This window comes from Triturus cristatus, chromosome 3_1 (assembly GCF_964204655.1).
Source record: "Triturus cristatus chromosome 3_1, aTriCri1.1, whole genome shotgun sequence".
Lineage (NCBI taxonomy): Eukaryota > Metazoa > Chordata > Amphibia > Caudata > Salamandridae > Triturus > Triturus cristatus.
This window is the reverse complement of record NC_140583.1, coordinates 998,868,768-998,887,446: the sequence shown is the minus strand read 5'-3', so window position 1 is coordinate 998,887,446 and position 18,679 is coordinate 998,868,768.

Sequence of the window (18,679 nt, the reverse complement as noted above, 5' to 3'; positions counted from 1 at the left end):
TTGGCGACTGTTGCATCCCACACAACGACAATATACTTTCCACTCAGGGGCGCATGGCAGTCTCTCTAGAATTGATTATGTCCTCACCCTAGCTGCACACGCCTCCTTCGTCTCTGAGGCCAGGCACATGGCACGAGGTATTTCTGACCATTCCCCGGTGTGGATCTGTATGGATGTTGGCAGAGGAGTGGGTGGTAGGGTGGCCCCAATTAACCCGTGGTACTTCAGGGACCCTGCGACTCGTAGTGCGGTACTGAAGGCGGTCGACCGGTACTTTCAAGAAAACCTTGGTTCGGTCACCTCGGCGGTGTCCTTGTGGGAAGCGTTCAAAACAGTGATTAGGGGTGAGGCCCTCTCCTTGATAACAGCGGCCAAGCGTCGTAGAGACGCGGAGGTCGCCCAGCTTGAGGCGGAGATCGCGGATCTAGAGTTGGCTCTGGAAGGGGAGGTCACGGCGGAGGCGCTGCACAAGTTGAGCCTTAAACAATCGGAGTACAGGGCCCTCGTGACGGATGCGGCCAAAACCCTGAGTAGGGAACAGCGGGGCCGTCTGTACGACGTCGGGGACAAGGCCGGGAAATTGATCGCGTGGCTAGATAAAAAGGAGCGGGCCAATCGTGTTGTGCCGGACCTTGTGATGGAGGATGGCGTCATGGTCACGGAGCCGGACGGCATAGTCCAGTGCTTTGCGGATTACTTCCACACGGTCTATACCTCCGTGTCTGACAGGCCAGTGGAGGATTCATGTGAGCTCCTGCGCGATATTGCCCTGCCTTGCCTCTCCGACTTAGACAGAGACGATCTTGATGGCGACATCACAGTCGACGATATTGCGGGGGCTATCCGCTCTTTGCGCCCGGGCAAGGCCTCGGGTCCGAATGGCCTGCCAATTGAGCTTTACAAACTCCGACCGGACAAGATCACTCCGCATTTGCGGGCTATGTTTGTGGAGGCGCGGGAGATGGGCTGCCTCCCACTTGACCAGCGTCTGGCAACGATCGTGGTCATCCATAAAGATGGCAAGCCCAGGAACCGGTGCAGCTCATACAGGCCGATCTCGCTCCTTAATGCTGAGCCGAAGATCCTTGCCAAAATCCTCGCAAACCGGCTGGTCAGGGTGGTCGGGGATCTGATCCACCCTGACCAATCTGGCTTCATCCCGCATCGTAATACCGCGTTGAATCTTAGGCGCATCCATGGAGTGATCGCAAGGGTGGGGACGATGCGGGAGCCGGCCATGGTGGCTGCGCTCGACGCAACGATGGCATTTGACACGGTGGAGTGGGCATACCTGTGGGCTGCGCTTGCGAAATTCGGTTTCGGGCCCGGATTTGTGGGCTGGGTAAGGCTATTATACGAAGGACCTCTCGCCAAAGTCGCAGTTAACGGTAGGGCGTCCCGTCCCTTCGATCTGGGGAGGGGTACCAGGCAGGGTTGTCCTCTATCGCCGCTGTTGTTCGCTCTCGCCCTTGAGCTGCTGGCAGCCTGGATACGATGGCACCCAGACGTGAGGGGGATTCGATGGTCCCCTGATCACGAAGACCGCATTTCCCTCTATGCCGACGATATTCTGCTCTATCTTACTTCACCCCGGAAGTCCCTTATAGTTGTTTGCGACATATTGACTTCCTTCGGGAGGAACTCGGGGCTAACCATTAATTGGGGTAAGTCATATTTGTATGCCCTGTGTGGGGACGTCCCGGTTCCCCCGCGGAATTGCCCGATCCAGATTGCCCGGGAGGGTTTCCTGTATCTTGGGATTTATATCTCTGCCGACCCAACGGTGCGGTATGAGAGGAACCTGCTCCCTCCGTTGGCGCGCCTGCGGCGGGACGTGGCGGGCTGGCGGCGGCTGCCGCTTTCCCTCCTTGGCCGTGCGGTGCTATTCAAAATGATGTCTCTTCCCCGTTTTCTCTATGTCCTGCAGAACACCCAGGAGCTGGTTCCGGCCAGCTACTTTCGGGAGGTTGAGAGTCTGCAGCGTTCGCCGCTGTGGGACGGCCGCCCGCGTATAGCGATAGCAAAATTAACTCTCCCTTGGTACGACGGGGGTATCGCACTTCCCGACATCCGTAGATACTATTGGGCCTCCCAACTGAGCGCGATCAATCATGGAGTCTACGGTCCGGCGCTTGGCCCCGGCTTTGCTATGGACCGGTGGTTGCTGCGGGGTGGTGGCTATTATAGAGCACTTTATTCGAAGCCACCGGCTGGGTCCCTCACAGGGCCGACCGGGGTGGCGGTGCACGTGTGGAAGACAGTCACGAACTCCCCGGGATGGAAGGATAGGCTCACCCTCGCCACTCCGTTGTACGACTCGGATTGGTCCATATGGGTTTCTCCGAGGACGGGCTGTGTAAGAGGGGCTGCGGGATGATGGGCACCTTTCTGCACATTATATGGGAGTGTGGTGTGATTGCGGAACTATGGAAGCGGATTCACGCGGTTATGCAGGAGGTCACGGGAATTGTACTGCACCCAGAGGCGCGGCGCTGTCTCTTGAATGTGTGGGGTCCTACAGACTACGACGCGGCGCAGACTCAATGGGTGACCCTAGGTAATATGGTGGCTAAGCGAGATATTGCAAGATTGTGGGGATCCCCTAGCCCTCCCACCCTGGATGCTTGGAAGGACAACATGGACTGGTGCATGTTCCGGGAGAAAACGGTGTATAGTGCGCGGGGGAGGCCCAAGAAATGGCATAAGGTATGGGGAGGTTGGAATCAGTATAGGGGGTACATATGTTTGCCTCCTGCCACTGATCCACTAGAGGAGCAACTTTCCCCCTAGCCTCGCGTCCGACTTGGGTATTTCTGATGCACCGCTGCAGAATGTTAGCGCCTCTGCTTCTCCCTCCTCCTCTCACTCGGTGGCTGGAACTGATGTTGGAAATGGGGCCGCCCCCTCGCTGGGAGCTGATGCGAACTTATGATGTATATTGCCTTGCTTGTTGTGTTCATTTTTAAAAATTGGAACCTTTGTTTTTATCCTGTATGAGAGCTGTAGATGACTGCACGTGTCGATTGAGGAGCTGCCGAACCTCCGGGTTGTCGGCTGAATAGCAGTGTATCTGAATTATATGACTAAAGGTTTTTAAAAAAAAAAAAAAAAAAAGCATTCTCGAGGCGTTGAATTTGATCAACAGGTTCAATCCCCCAGATCCCGGATCCATAGGTGCCAGTTGAGATGCACTTCGCCCGATAGATCTGAAGTAAGGGGCTTACTGGACGACCCCCTAGTTTTCTAGAAAAGTTGGTCAGTGCTCCTATGGCTTTAGATAATGCTAAACCTCTGGCTTGAGCCGCGGCTCGCCAGGTGCCCCTCTTGTTAAAAGTGATGCCCAAATAGGGGAAGCTGTCAATATTGTCCAGTTTGTTGCCATTCAAAAAGATAGTACATGGCTTTTTTCCGACCCCTAGGCCACAGGACATAGTGTATGTTTTAGAGGTATTAACATTTAGGCCTCTCCTTGACATAAAATCAGTAAATTCAGTGACTGCCTGTTAGACCTGGCATCTTTGGCGTGGTTACCCCTGACTTTTTGCCTCTACCTCCTGTATTTTTGATGCTATGCTGGATTTCGTTTTTGCTGGTTTAGATGCTTTGGGCACTTTGCCACTGCTGATCAGTGTCAAAGTGCAAGTGCTCCCTTGGTAAATTGTTATATTGATTGGTTATCCATGATTGGTATATTTGTTTCACCTGTTAGCCCCTAGTAAAGTGCACTGAGTGTGCCAGGGCTGGTGATTCAAATGCTACTAGTGGGCTGCAGCACTGATTGTGCCTCCCACAGGAGTAGCCCTAAAAATGATGTCTTAGGCCTGCTTGCAGTGCCTATGTGCAGTCCAGGACTGCCATGTCGACCTGGCCAGTGTACCCACTGACCAGGCCTTATCCTTCCCTTTCTGTACATGTCAGGCATCCCTATGGTGGCCCTAGGTACCCCCCTGGGCTGGGTGCAGTGTATCTGAAAGGTAGGGCATGTACTGAGGTGTGTAACATGCCCTGGTAGTGAATTACAGCCATTTTGGTTTTTCACTGCTGAGAGGCTATCTTGCCCATAGGATAGAATGGGGAAGGCTGTTTACATGCCTATCTTCCCATAAGGGCAAGATAGAAAATCCAAGTTTGGTATCTCTGTGTTCAGAATTTAATTATACATCTTTTTAGCAAGATGGTTTTTAAATTCACTGTGTGAGAATAGCACTTTTTAGAAAGTAGCTATTCTCCTGTTTAACCTTCCTGTGTGCCTGTGTGCTGGTTGGCTGACTGGTGTCATGTGATGGGCTAGGTGGCTCCAGGAGCCTGGATGAGTCAGCAGCAGGGTGAATAGGGAGATCTGCTTTAGATGGGTGGGAGGAGTAGTCCCTGGGTTTGAATAGGGCTGCCCCTGACAAACACAATGCTGGCTCCACCCCCTGCTGGCCAGGCTGAGGACTCTGCCTCTGCTGGCACAAAGAAGGCTCCACCTCCTGCTGAGCGTCTAACGACCCTGCCCCTCACTCTGAAAGGAACCAGGTGCTCCAGAGCAGAGCACACCCATGAACCGGTTTGAGCAGGGGAATCCCCCCACTGGAACAAAGAGAGACAAAGACTTGGAGGGGTATAGGAAGAGGACCCCAGACACCTAAAACTTTAGATCACTTTGGAACTAAGAAGAAACCTCTGCCAAGGAGAAAGCTGGAAAGGACTGAAGAGGAGAAGACTGCCTGCTTGCTGTTTTGCTTTGCTGCCAAGGAGAGGGGAAGGACTTTGCTGTGTCCCCTTCTTTTGATTCTGATCTCCAAGGACCTGAGAAGAGCTGGCTCCCTGTTAAGAAGTCCCAGGAACAAAAGGACTTCACCACCAGCTCCCCTGGAACTCTGCTGAAGGAGTTCTGACCTGCCTTGGAGTGCTTGCCCAGTCTTGGGGCCTCAGGAGGTCGTTTTGCTGTGTTTTGGGAGCTGGGAAGCAGAAGCGTGAAAAAGAGTAACTGGTACCCAACGCATCATCCGATTGCGTGTCGCAAGAACGAGAGTGCGAGGAAAATTTAATCGCGGCACCATCGCAACACGCAGGGTCCCCGCATCGCCGAGTGCGTCGAGCATCGTCCCGGTGCGAGAAGATTCCTGACGCTGCGAGGGTCGTCGCAGAACCAGTTTGCGGGCCGCACCACTGCCGGTGCATGAAAGTATCCAGTCGCTGCGTGCGTCGACGCAGAGTCCCGTTCCGTGGCGCATCGAGAGTTGCGGCGCCGGAAGACAACGCTGCGCCACGCAATGCACCACATCGAACAGTGTCGCATCGAACCTGTGCGTGAAGCTTCCCCCTAAGAAACCTACGCAACGAAAGCCAAAGCCATCGCATCCTCCCCCTACAGATCGGAGCCGGCGCATCCACCTCTGCTGCGTGAAGCAGGGCTGCTGCAAAGCCTCCCCAGGATCTCAGGAGTATCGCATCGCCTTTGCCATCTTCCTTGTGATAGCTTTTGGGAACCTTATCGCAACTACAGGTACTGTTGGGCACGAGAGTGTCGCATTTTGTGCATTGAGAGTCGCATTGTGCAGGACATTGACTTTTACATCCTGGAGTACTTTCTGCAAACTCTTGAACTATCTTTGAAGTAACCTTTTGAATTATATGTTGGTTTGTCTGTAGTATTTGGTCTTGTGAAGTTTTGAGTAAAGATACCTTATTTTTCTAAAACTGGTGTGGAGTAAATCTGTGGTGTTTTCACTGTGTTACTGTGAGTGTTGGTACAAATACTTTACACATTGCCTTTGATAGCCTAGACTGCTCAGGCCAAGCTACCTAGAGGGTGAGCAGGGGTTATCTTAACAGTGTATCCCCCTTTCCCTGACTAGAAGCAAGGGTCCCTACTTGGACAGTGGTACCTACCCTGCCAACTAGAGACCCCCAGATCTAACATTGGTGGTCAGCGGTGAGGATTGAACTTGTATTTGTACTTGACCCACAGTAATTGGTGTACATCACTAGTTTAAGTGCAGACCGATAGACAACCACATACTATATTTTTATTCTAATTTTGAGTAACTCTTCAAGAGCATCATGTCTCAGGTGGCAACAAGTGAGAAGGCAGAATTGGAGTTTTCCATAGCGGATTTGTATTCGTACGGAGTTGTAGAGCTCAAGCGATTCTGCAAAGACCGTGGTTGCCCTTTTAAAAGTGGAGCTAGAAAGGATGAGCTCCAAAAAGTCTTGACGGCCTGGTGGGAGGCCCTAGAGGAGGATGATGCAGATGAAGAGGATGGTTTTGTTCCCCAAGATCTGCCCGTGGGCAGAACAGTCTCAAGGGCTAGCAGCTCCCATTCCAGTAGGGGGCTCACTCCAGAGGAGTTGGAGGAGAATCAAAGGGTGAGAGACCATGAAATGGAAAAAATGAAAATGGAAATGGCAAAGGAGGAGAAAAAGAATGCCCTTGCTTTTGAGGAAAGAAAATTGCTTTTGGCTCATGAGTTGAGCATGAAGGAGCTGGACATCAAGGCCAAGCAGGTGGAGTCCGGTTCAAATGGTGGCAGCGCACAGCCAGTGCAGGGGGGTAAAGTATATATCCCCAAAGATTTAGTACAGAATTACAATAGGAGTGAAGATATCTATGCCTGGTTTACATCGTATGAAATAGCATTGAGAATGAATGGCGTGCCTGAACAGCATTGGGGGGCGGGCCTGTTGAAACATTTTGAGGCTTCTGGGAGGAGTGCTCTAGAGCCCTTAGAATTAGCAGGTACCATGACCTATCCCAATATGAAGGAGGCCTTATGTCTCAGGTATGGACTTACTCCAGAGCAGTATAGACTGCAGTTTAGGAACTCCAAGAAGAAAGAGTCTGAGACTTGGATGGAGTGTGTGAATCTGTACTCACGGGCACTGGAAGGTTGGATGAAGGGCAGCAAAGTAACTGATTATAAGGGGTTGTTACATTTAATTAGTTGGGAGCACTTGAGTAGTCTATGTGTTCCAGAGCTGCGCCAGCATCTTTTAGACAGCAAGCTGACGGACCCCATTGAGCTTGCTAAGGAGGCGGACCGCTGGACCAGTACCAGGGTCCACAGAGGAATTGTGGGTACCATTGCCAAAGGTGGGCAGGGTCCCCAGCAGAAGAGTGGGGGGGACAAGGGTAACCAAAAGGAGTTCTCACAAGGGCCCCAAAACAGTTCCCAGGGTAACCAGTCCCAGCCCCCCAAGTCAAAACCCAAACCAACCTGGCCCCCTAAGGGCAGGTCGGATAACAAGGGTCCCATTAGGTGTTATCACTGTCAGGAATTGGGTCACAAAGCTCCTGTGTGTCCCAAGAAATCCCAGGCACCCTCTGGTGTTCCAACCCCGGGTATAGCTAGTGTAGCTTTTGGTGGGGATTTAATTTCTAGCGAGTTGGAGGGATTAGCAGTTATGTCCCTTGTCTCTTTAGGAGACACAGAGATGGTCCAGGAAACCCCTGTCCCTGATAACACTAAGAAGTACAGGCAGTGGGTGACCATCAATGGGAGGAGGGTGGAGGCTCTCAGGGACACTGGAGCCAGTGTGACTACGGTCAGGTGTCAGTGGGTCCCTGAGGAGCTGTGTAAATGTAAAGATGCACCCCCAATGAATTTGGGGTGTGTCCCCCAGGCGCGGTAATAGTCCTCCAAAGTGGGTTTCAAATGTTAATCAAAAGATTATGCTGGATTCTTCAACGTTTTGAAAAAACTTTATTTTCAAGTTCATCATGAGTATTTTTCACTTCAAAAGCATTACGGGGATTATGGCTTTTGTTGTATATTCCCAATGCATTTCGGCGTAAGCCTTCATCAGGGGAATTCTAAGAAAATGGATAAAGAGAACAGTGAGCGCTATATGTGAGGTCTGGCGATTACTCGTGAGTTAAAAAAAGTGACTTAGAACGGGTTGGTGATAATACATAAATGGTGTGCTGAAAAGTGAAAAGCGTTGATGCGAGAATAGTGAATAATGCGTGAGGGTTATTACCCGGTGGTCAGAGACGGAAGACAACGATTTAAACCAACGTCATATTGCGGCTATTCAAACAGTTTCACCGTGGTTTAGTTGCGAGGTGAACCTATCCATAACGAGCATTGTGAATGAATCAAGGTTTGCGTAGGGTAAAACGTTAATGATAAAACGCAAAACCGTTCAAACATTGTGATAGAAGTTACACTTACCCGATGTGAAAAACATTGTCGTGCTCTCGCTATTCATTCACGAACATAGTGGTGGTGGTGAACCAGGGTTTGAATGCGGAAGTTTTTAAAAAAATTTAGAAGGCGTGTGACGTAGTGAAAGGTAGTGTGTATGGAAATAGGACAAGAATTAAATTGCCAAACAAGTAAAGAAGGACTAACCCGATGGGGTGAGAAAAGGGTTAGATTGTAAGCATATTCCATTCAACCTACACCCACCAAAAATCACATCACGGTAGTATCTAAATACTCTACCATTAGTACCAACTACAAACGAATCATAAAAAAGCATTGGCAACTACTTAAACTGGAACAGGATTTCAACCACATTTTTGATCAAGAACCAATCTTTGCTTACACAAGAAATAAAAATATAGGTGAAATACTGAATCAATCAAATCAACCACCTTCAAAGATATCATTTAAAGGAACCATTCCTTGTTTGAACTGCAACAGCTGCAACAATGTTATGAAAGGTGATCACATCACCCACCCCATGAAAGGACACAAAATTAAGATCAAAACTACGGCTACCTGTGATACATCTAATGTCGTATATATGCTTAAATGCCCTTGCGGCAAAGTATACGTCGGGCAGACTGAAAGAAAGATTAAAATCAGGCTGAATGAACACAAGTCTAATATTAGAACCAAACAACAAAAATCATCAGTTGCACAGCATTTTTTGGAAGCCGGGCATAATATTAGCCAATTGAAATTTTGCGTTCTAGAGACTGTTGCTAAAAGCGAAGGAAGAGACAATCACAACTGTCTCCTTAAGAGAGAGAACCATTGGATTTACTTGTTGAATTCCATGAGACCAGACGGGTTAAATGATCGCACAGAATTCTTATGTTACTTGTAATCATCTTAAGTGTCTTTTGACCCTTGATACTTTTTTGTATAGTTACCAATTGCTTTGTTTATGAGATCACCCTGAAATATGAAGCTTTTTCATTTCCTTTTGTATTATTGTATATAGAACCGTTTATAACATCTTTGACATAGATGTTTCTGTTCTCACGTATTATATTGTCTTAACACAATGATATCATGCATCCTAAATTCATCCTTGAGGTCTCTTGATATTATACTCATTTATTTTCTTATGCTTACAATCTAACCCTTTTCTCACCCCATCGGGTTAGTCCTTCTTTACTTGTTTGGCAATTTAATTCTTGTCCTATTTCCATACACACTACGTTTCACTACGTCACACGCCTTCTACATTTTTTTAAAAACTTCCGCATTCAAACCCTGGTTCACCACCACCACTATGTTCGTGAATGAATAGCGAGAGCACGACAATGTTTTTCACATCGGGTAAGTGTAACTTCTATCACAATGTTTGAACGGTTTTGCGTTTTATCATTAACGTTTTACCCTACGCAAACCTTGATTCATTCACAATGCTCGTTATGGATAGGTTCACCTCGCAACTAAACCACGGTGAAACTGTTTGAATAGCCGCAATATGACGTTGGTTTAAATCGTTGTCTTCCATCTCTGACCACCGGGTAATAACCCTCACGCATTATTCACTATTCTCGCATCAACGCTTTTCACTTTTCAGCACACCATTTATGTATTATCACTAACCCGTTCTAAGTCACTTTTTTTAACTCACGAGTAATCGCCAGACCTCACATATAGCGCTCACTGTTCTCTTTATCCATTTTCTTAGAATTCCCCTGATGAAGGCTTACGCCGAAATGCATTGGGAATATACAACAAAAGCCATAATCCCCGTAATGCTTTTGAAGTGAAAAATACTCATGATGAACTTGAAAATAAAGTTTTTTCAAAACGTTGAAGAATCCAGCATAATCTTTTGATTAACATTTGAAACCCACTTTGGAGGACTATTACCGCGCCTGGGGGACACACCCCAAATTCATTGGGGGTGCATCTTTACATTTATACACGCCCTATTTCGGAGGACGAACCCCGGAGCACGCTACAAATTACAAACTATTACTGAATCATTAGGTTGTGCACGCACCAAAACTCCTTTTAGTTCCCTGAGGAGCTGATCATTCCAGACGTACTTCACCCCGTAGTGTCAGCTGACAACTCTGTGCGCCTTTGCAAGGTAGCACATGTTCCCTTTGAGTGGGGGGGGGGGTCTCATGTCCTCTCAGAGTTGTTGTGAGTCCATCCATGCCAGTAGACTGTCTGCTAGGTAATGACCTGGAGAGTTCCCCATGGAAGAGGTGGAACGCCAGGCTCATTTGGAGATGTTGGGTTTGCCTGAGTGGGTCTGTGTGACCACCCGGTCCATGGCAGCCAGACAGGGTTGTGAAGCAGACCTGGAGCCTGAAACAGTGGCCCAGGTCCCTGCCAGAAAGAGGAAGGGCAAGGGGCGTGGTGCGTCCACCCCCACTGTTCCCACGGTCCAGGAAGGAGCAGAACCTGCGGGGGATGCCCTGGAGCCTACAGGGGAACAGGTCGCTGAGCTGGGAGACATACCTGAGCTGACCCATTGGCAGCAAGAGGGTGGTCCGTCCAGAGAGGAGTTCTGCCGTGCGCAGAAGACATGCCCTACTCTTGAAGGTCTGCAGCACCAGGCTGCAGACCAGGCAGCAGGTGCTGATCCGAAGAACTTTTTTCTCTACTGGGAGAATGACTTGTTGTACAGTGAGCCTAGGTTTGCTGAGCCCAGTGGATCACGTACCCTGGTGGTACCCGCAGGGTTCAGAGACTTCCTACTGGGTCTGGCTCACGACGTGCCGCTTGCAGGACATCTCGGGCAGGACAAGACCCGACAAAGGCTTGCCACCCACTTTTACTGGCCCGGGATGAAGACGGACGTCGCTTCCTTTTGTAAATCATGCCAGACTTGCCAGGCAAGTGGCAAGGCTGGAGGAAAATGCAAAGGCCCTCTCCAGCCTTTTCCTGTAGTGAGCACCCCTTTCGAGCGGGTGGGGATAGATATTGTGGGGCCACTGGACCCCAGGACAGCCTTAGGCAACAGGTTCATCCTGATCCTGGTGCATCATGCCACCCGGTACCCGGAGGCTATCCCTCTCAGGACAACCACAGCCCCGGTGAAGGGCCGTGCGTTGATGGGGATCTTTTCCCGTGTGGGTTTCCCCAAAGAGGTGGTATCTGACCGGGGTACCAACTTCATCTCCAGGTATATGAAGTCTCTGTGGGAGGAGTGTGGGGTAACTTATAAGTTCACCACTCCTTACCACCCTCAAGGAAATGGGTTGGTTGAAAGGTTCAACCGGACCCTGAAGGGCATGATCATGGGGCTGACGGAGCCCATGAGATGGAAGTGGGACGTCTTTTTGCCATGCCTATTATTTGCCTACAGGGAGGTACCACAAAAGTCTCTGGGGTTCAGTCCCTTTGAGCTTTTGTACGGGCACCCTGTTAGAGGACCTCTCAGTCTGGTGAAGGAGGGTTGGGAGAAATCCCCTGGGAAAACCCTCCAGGATGTGTTCAGCTATGTGCTGGCCATCCGCAACCAGACACAGCGCTTCCGGGCCCTCGCTCAGGCGAACCTGGAAGCCAGCCAGGATGAGATGAAGAGGTGGTATGACCAGCATACCACTCTGATGGAATTTCAACCTGGGCAGATGGTGTGGGTGATGGCGCCAGTGGAGCCTTGCGCGCTCCAAGACAAGTGGACTGGGCCATATGAGGTGGTGGAGCACAAGAGTGAGGTGACCTACCTGGTCAACTTGCGATCTCCCAGGAACCCCATGAGGGTCCTACACGTGAACCGCCTCAAACCCCATTTTGAGAGGTCTGAAATAACAATGCTACTTGCTACAGATGCAGGGATGGAGGAGGATAGCGATCCTCTTCCTGACCTCCTGGAAGCTAAGGAGCAAGATGGGTCAGTGGATGGAGTGGTCCTCTCGCCCACCCTGACCCCAGAACAGCAGAGGGACTGTCGCCATGTGCTGGGTCAGTTTGCATCTCTGTTCTCCCTGACCCCCGGTATCACCAACTGGTGTGTCCATGACGTGGACACGGGAGATAGCATGCCTGTGAAACAGAAGTTTTACCGGGTGGCTGACAAGGTCAGGGCCAGCATCAAGAAGGAGGTTTCTAAGATGTTGGAGCTAGGGGTGATTGAGCCCTCCAGCAGCCCCTGGGCTAGCCCAGTGGTACTTGTACCGAAAGCTGCTGCGCCAGGTGCCACCCCAGAACTTAGGTTTTGTGTGGACTACCGTGGGCTCAATGCTGTCACGAAGACTGACGCACACCCCATCCCCAGAGCTGATGAGCTCGTGGATCGGTTGGGAGCTGCCAACTACCTCAGTACGTTTGATTTAACTTCTGGGTACTGGCAGATTGCCTTAACTGATGGGGCCAAGGAGAGGTCTGCGTTTTCAACGCCAGAGGGGCACTTCCAGTTCCGTGTCATGCCCTTTGGGTTGAAGAACGCCCCTGCCACATTCCAGAGACTGGTCAACCAGGTACTGTCCGGGCTGGAGCAATTCAGCGCCGCATATCTGGATGACATTGCTGTGTTCAGCTCCACTTGGGAAGAACACTTGCAACACCTCTGCGCAGTGTTGAAGGCTCTGCATAGTGCAGGCCTCACTATCAAGGCCAGTAAGTGCCAGATAGGGCAGGGTTCGGTGGTGTATTTGGGACACCAGGTAGGAAGCGGCCAGGTGGCGCCCCTACAAGCCAAGATAGATACCATCCGGGCTTGGGAACCCCCCAAAACCCAGACAGCGGTGAGAGCCTTCTTAGGACTCACCGGGTACTATCGCCGTTTTGTCAAGGGGTATGGCACCATTGTGGCTCCCTTGACAGAACTAACTTCCAAGAAGTTACCGAAGAAAGTGATTTGGACCAGTGCCTGCCAAGAAGCTTTTGATGCCCTGAAGGAGGCCATGTGTACAGCACCTGTACTCAAGGCGCCTGACTTCTCCAAGGAATTCATAGTGCAGACAGACGCTTCTGAGCATGGAGTGGGAGCGGTGCTCTCACAACTAAATGATGAGGACTTGGATCACCCTGTAGCTTTCATTAGTAGGAGGCTACTTCCCAGGGAACAGAGGTGGAGTGCGATTGAAAGGGAAGCTTTTGCTGTGGTCTGGGCGCTGAAGAAGCTGAGACCCTACTTGTTTGGGACTCACTTCCGGGTTCAGACGGACCACAGTCCCCTCAGATGGTTGATGCAGATGAGGGGTGAGAATCCTAAGCTGTTGAGGTGGTCCATTTCCCTACAGGGGATGGACTTTACGGTGGAACACCGCCCCGGTACAGAACACGCCAACGCCGATGGTCTGTCCAGGTTTTTCCGCCTTAGCGATGAGAACTCCCAAGAGGGTGGGTAGTTCTCCCCACTTTCAGCTGGAGGGGACACGTGTTAGACCTGGCATCTTTGGCGTGGTTACCCCTGACTTTTTGCCTCTACCTCCTGTATTTTTGATGCTATGCTGGATTTCGTTTTTGCTGGTTTAGATGCTTTGGGCACTTTGCCACTGCTGATCAGTGTCAAAGTGCAAGTGCTCCCTTGGTAAATTGTTATATTGATTGGTTATCCATGATTGGTATATTTGTTTCACCTGTTAGCCCCTAGTAAAGTGCACTGAGTGTGCCAGGGCTGGTGATTCAAATGCTACTAGTGGGCTGCAGCACTGATTGTGCCACCCACAGGAGTAGCCCTAAAAATGATGTCTTAGGCCTGCTTGCAGTGCCTATGTGCAGTCCAGGACTGCCATGTCGACCTGGCCAGTGTACCCACTGACCAGGCCTTATCCTTCCCTTTCTGTATATGTCAGGCATCCCTATGGTGGCCCTAGGTACCCCCCTGGGCTGGGTGCAGTGTATCTGAAAGGTAGGGCATGTACTGAGGTGTGTAACATGCCCTGGTAGTGAATTACAGCCATTTTGGTTTTTCACTGCTGAGAGGCTATCTTGCCCATAGGATAGAATGGGGAAGGCTGTTTACATGCCTATCTTCCCATAAGGGCAAGATAGAAAATCCAAGTTTGGTATCTCTGTGTTCAGAATTTAATTATACATCTTTTTAGCAAGATGGTTTTTAAATTCACTGTGTGAGAATAGCACTTTTTAGAAAGTAGCTATTCTCCTGTTTAACCTTCCTGTGTGCCTGTGTGCTGGTTGGCTGACTGGTGTCATGTGATGGGCTAGGTGGCTCCAGGAGCCTGGATGAGTCAGCAGCAGGGTGAATAGGGAGATCTGCTTTAGATGGGTGGGAGGAGTAGTCCCTGGGTTTGAATAGGGCTGCCCCTGACAAACACAATACTGGCTCCAGCCCCTGCTGGCCAGGCTGAGGACTCTGCCTCTGCTGGCACAAAGAAGGCTCCACCTCCTGCTGAGCGTCTAACGACCCTGCCCCTCACTCTGAAAGGAACCAGGTGCTCCAGAGCAGAGCACACCCAGGAACCGGTTTGAGCAGGGGAATCCCCCCACTGGAACAAAGAGAGACAAAGACTTGGAGGGGTATAAGAAGAGGACCTCAGACACCTAAAACTTTAGATCACTTTGGAACTAAGAAGAAACCTCTGCCAAGGAGAAAGCTGGAAAGGACTGAAGAGGAGAAGACTGCCTGCTTGCTGTTTTGCTTTGCTGCCAAGGAGAGGGGAAGGACTTTGCTGTGTCCCCTTCTTTTGATTCTGATCTCCAAGGGCCTGAGAAGAGCTGGCTCCCTGTTAAGAAGTCCCAGGAACAAAAGGACTTCACCACCAGCTCCCCTGGAACTCTGCTGAAGGAGTTCTGACCTGCCTTGGAGTGCTTGCCCAGTCTTGGGGCCTCAGGAGGTCGTTTTGCTGTGTTTTGGGAGCTGGGAAGCAGAAGCGTGAAAAAGAGTAACTGGTACCCAACGCATCATCCGATTGCGTGTCGCAAGAACGAGAGTGCGAGGAAAATTTCATCGCGGCACCATCGCAACACGTAGGGTCCCCGCAGCACCGAGTGCGTCGAGCATCGTCCCGGTGCGAGAAGATTCCTGACGCTGCGAGGGTCGTCGCAGAACCAGTTTGCGGGCCGCACCACTGCCGGTGCGTGAAAGTATCCTGTCGCTGCGTGTGTCGACGCAGAGTCCCGTTCCGTGGCGCATCGAGAGTTGTGGCGCATCGAGAGTTGCGGCGCCGGAAGACAACGCTGCGCCACGCATCGCACCACATCGAAGAGTGTCGCATCGAACCTGTGCGTGAAGCTTCCCCCTAAGAAACCTACGCAACGAAAGCCAAAGCCATCGCATCCTCCCCCTACAGATCGGAGCCGGCGCATCCACCTCTGCTGCGTGAAGCAGGGCTGCTGCAAAGCCTCCCCAGGATCTCAGGAGTATCGCATCGCCTTTGCCATCTTCCTTGTGATAGCTTTTGGGAACCTTATCGCAACTACAGGTACTGTTGGGCACGAGAGTGTCGCATTTTGTGCATTGAGAGTCGCATTGTGCAGGACACTGACTTTTACATCCTGGAGTACTTTCTGCAAACTCTTGAACTATCTTTGAAGTAACCTTTTGAATTATATGTTGGTTTGTCTGTAGTATTTGGTCTTGTGAAGTTTTGAGTAAAGATACCTTATTTTTCTAAAACTGGTGTGGAGTAAATCTGTGGTGTTTTCACTGTGTTACTGTGAGTGTTGGTACAAATACTTTACACATTGCCTTTGATAGCTTAGACTGCTCAGGCCAAGCTACCTAGAGGGTGAGCAGGGGTTATCTTAACAGTGTATCCCCCTTTCCCTGACTAGAAGCAAGGGTCCCTACTTGGACAGTGGTACCTACCCTGCCAACTAGAGACCCCCAGATCTAACACTGCCCTTTGTAGCCCCATGCGGGTCTGGGACATAATTGCAGCATCGTCTGCGTAGAGCAGTATGGGAATGGGTTTACCATTTATTGTAGGGTAATCGTGGAAAGTTCTGTTCAGGTGATGGCTAACAGAGTTAATATAAAGGGTGAAAAGTAAGGGGGCTAATATACAACCCTGTCTAACACCTCGCTTGATGAAAAACCTGTCTGAACATTCTCCGTTGTTACCATATCTCACGCGGGCCGATGCATCCCTATACAGCTCTTTAATGAATGATGTAATGAGGGGATCTAAGCCAATCTCTGCAAGGGATTCCCATAACTGCATATGATCAACACAATCAAATGCAGAGCTGAGGTCTACAAAAGTTATGAAAAGGTTTCCTTTTTTAGCCTGAGTATATTTGGCTATTATAAGGGTCAGGTTTAGACCCTGTTCAATAGTACCCTTGCCTTGTCTGAAGCCATATTGCAAGTCAGAGATAATATCTTGAGTGCTTAACCAATCGTGTATTCTGTTTAAAATGATTCGCCCAGCTACCTTCATGAGGGAGTCTAAAAGTGAAATTGGGCGATAGTTGGCAGGATTATCCCTCGCGCCTTTTTTAAAGATCGGGACAACAATTGCCTCTGGCCAAGTAGAAAAAAAACCAGTGGTGTTCAAAGAATTCAATACATTGGTAAGCAATGGGGCCCATAGATCTAGGTGTGATTTAAAAACGTCTATTGGGACGCAATCTGGGCCGGGGGCTTTCCCAGAGGGACTTTCTTTTAGGGCCATCAATACTTCGGCATGGTCGAAAAACATGTTTAGGGGGAAAGAGGTAGTAATCGTTAAATCAGAGGGGGAGTTGGAATCATTTTCCCTCTCGTATGATCGATTATCCGAATCAGTAGGGTTATATAAGGAACTAAAATGTTTCACCCAAGTTTCAGGAGTAATGGCTGAGTCCAAAATCGGAGGCTGGGAAGGTCGAAAAAAGGGGGCATTGACTGCCCTCCAAAAGGCAGTATTATCCCTCTTCCCAGAGGCTTCCACAAGGGCTAGCCAAGCCTGCGACTTCAGCTGGTTTTTCCTTTCCTGGCGCTTAGTGCGATAGTTATGTCTGGCTTGCTGGACTTCTAAGCGGTTTTTAGGGTTAGATTTCAAAGCTAGTTTTAAAAGACGCAAAGCTTTGGAACAGTTCCTATCAAACCAGCCATGAGTAAGTGGGGCGGATTTCCTTGGAGCACGTGCAAGGAGAGTTTTAATTTCTGACAAGATTACAGAGAAAGAATTGGTTATTGTCTGCGGGTTTTCTGTGGGTGACAAGCAAGTTTGGATATGATCGTAGACGTTATTGACCAGAGTGTAAAGAAAAATAAGGGGGACCACTTTGTCCCATTTGAGAAAAAGGCCCATGGTGGTTCCCAGCTGCAGTGGAGGAGAATAAGGGGGATTCTGCCTGACCTTGTCATTAGCGTACGGGGTTAACTTTAGAGTTACCTCGATTGGATAGTGATCGCTAATAACAGAGTCAAGGGTCTCCCAAGTGAGTATCGACCCTGAATATCTAGAAGATATAAGTGTGTAATCGATCGTAGTGTGACAACCTCTCCCATTATAAGTGGGTTTGAAGTGCGTAGGTGGAAGGCATAGGTCATTGACAAAGGATAAATTAAAATGGGATGTTAAGCCATTTAAAAGGTCTCCCAATTTAGTATGGCGAAAGTGACGTGGAGGGTCATCCATATCAATTGTCAGTCCACAGGTACCATTGATACTCTGGGGACACAGAGGGCAGTTAAAATCGCCCACCAAGATAATTAGAGTGTCAGAGTTATTTTGGGACTCTATTTTAATTAGGTCGAATTTTAATCCATTAAGCACCTGATCCAAGTGAGAGCTTGGAATATTATTGTAGAAATTGACCAGGACAATGTTTTTAAAGGAGCCACCGGTCAAGCTAATAAGCTGATAATTTGGGGACCCTGTAATATAAGCTGGTTTTAATCGACATTCTACGGAGATGTAGGTCGAGAGTCCTCCCTTGCTTCTGCCATGGGAACTGGGAGAGGCTGGGGTATGAAAAGTCTGATACCCTAAAAGATGGAGCTCTGTAATGGTCCAAGTTTCCTGTAGGCAGATGATACTATATCGGGAAACAGTTTGAATCCATACAGGGTTAGTCAGTTTGTCGAGGAGACCTGCCACGTTCCAAGACAAAAGGCTATCACCCTGCAGGAGCTCATCCGTGCCAGTGTTACCTGCCATAGAGTCTATTGCAAGCTCAGTAATCTCTAGAGGTTGCAAGAGAATTTTAGAAAGGGAAATTTCTCTGTGGGTTGAAAGATTGGGAGGAAAATTAGTTGTCAAACAATCAGACGAAGACATTGGCTCTAAAGATGGAAAGTGAGGGGCAGTGTCAGAAGTTGACTTCCACCCCAAATTGTCAATGAGCAGTGTATTATTCTTCAGATTAAGGTTGTCAGTTTCTAGGATAGTTGGCAAAATGCTCATGATAGGAAGATTATCAGCCATGAGTCCAAGATTAAGAAGTCAATCCTGTTCGTCCAGACCTGAAAGAGTAACGTATCTGTTTGAAGTTGGAATAGTGAAATGGTGTGCCTCACTAATGGCCCTCGATGGTGGATGTAAAAAAGTAGGGTTTGACAAGAGGGAGCGGGGATAGAAATAACTTAAGTCAACCGTTGAGATACCCGTACCCCTGCACGGGGTATACCAATCCACTATGTAGGGTAGCAC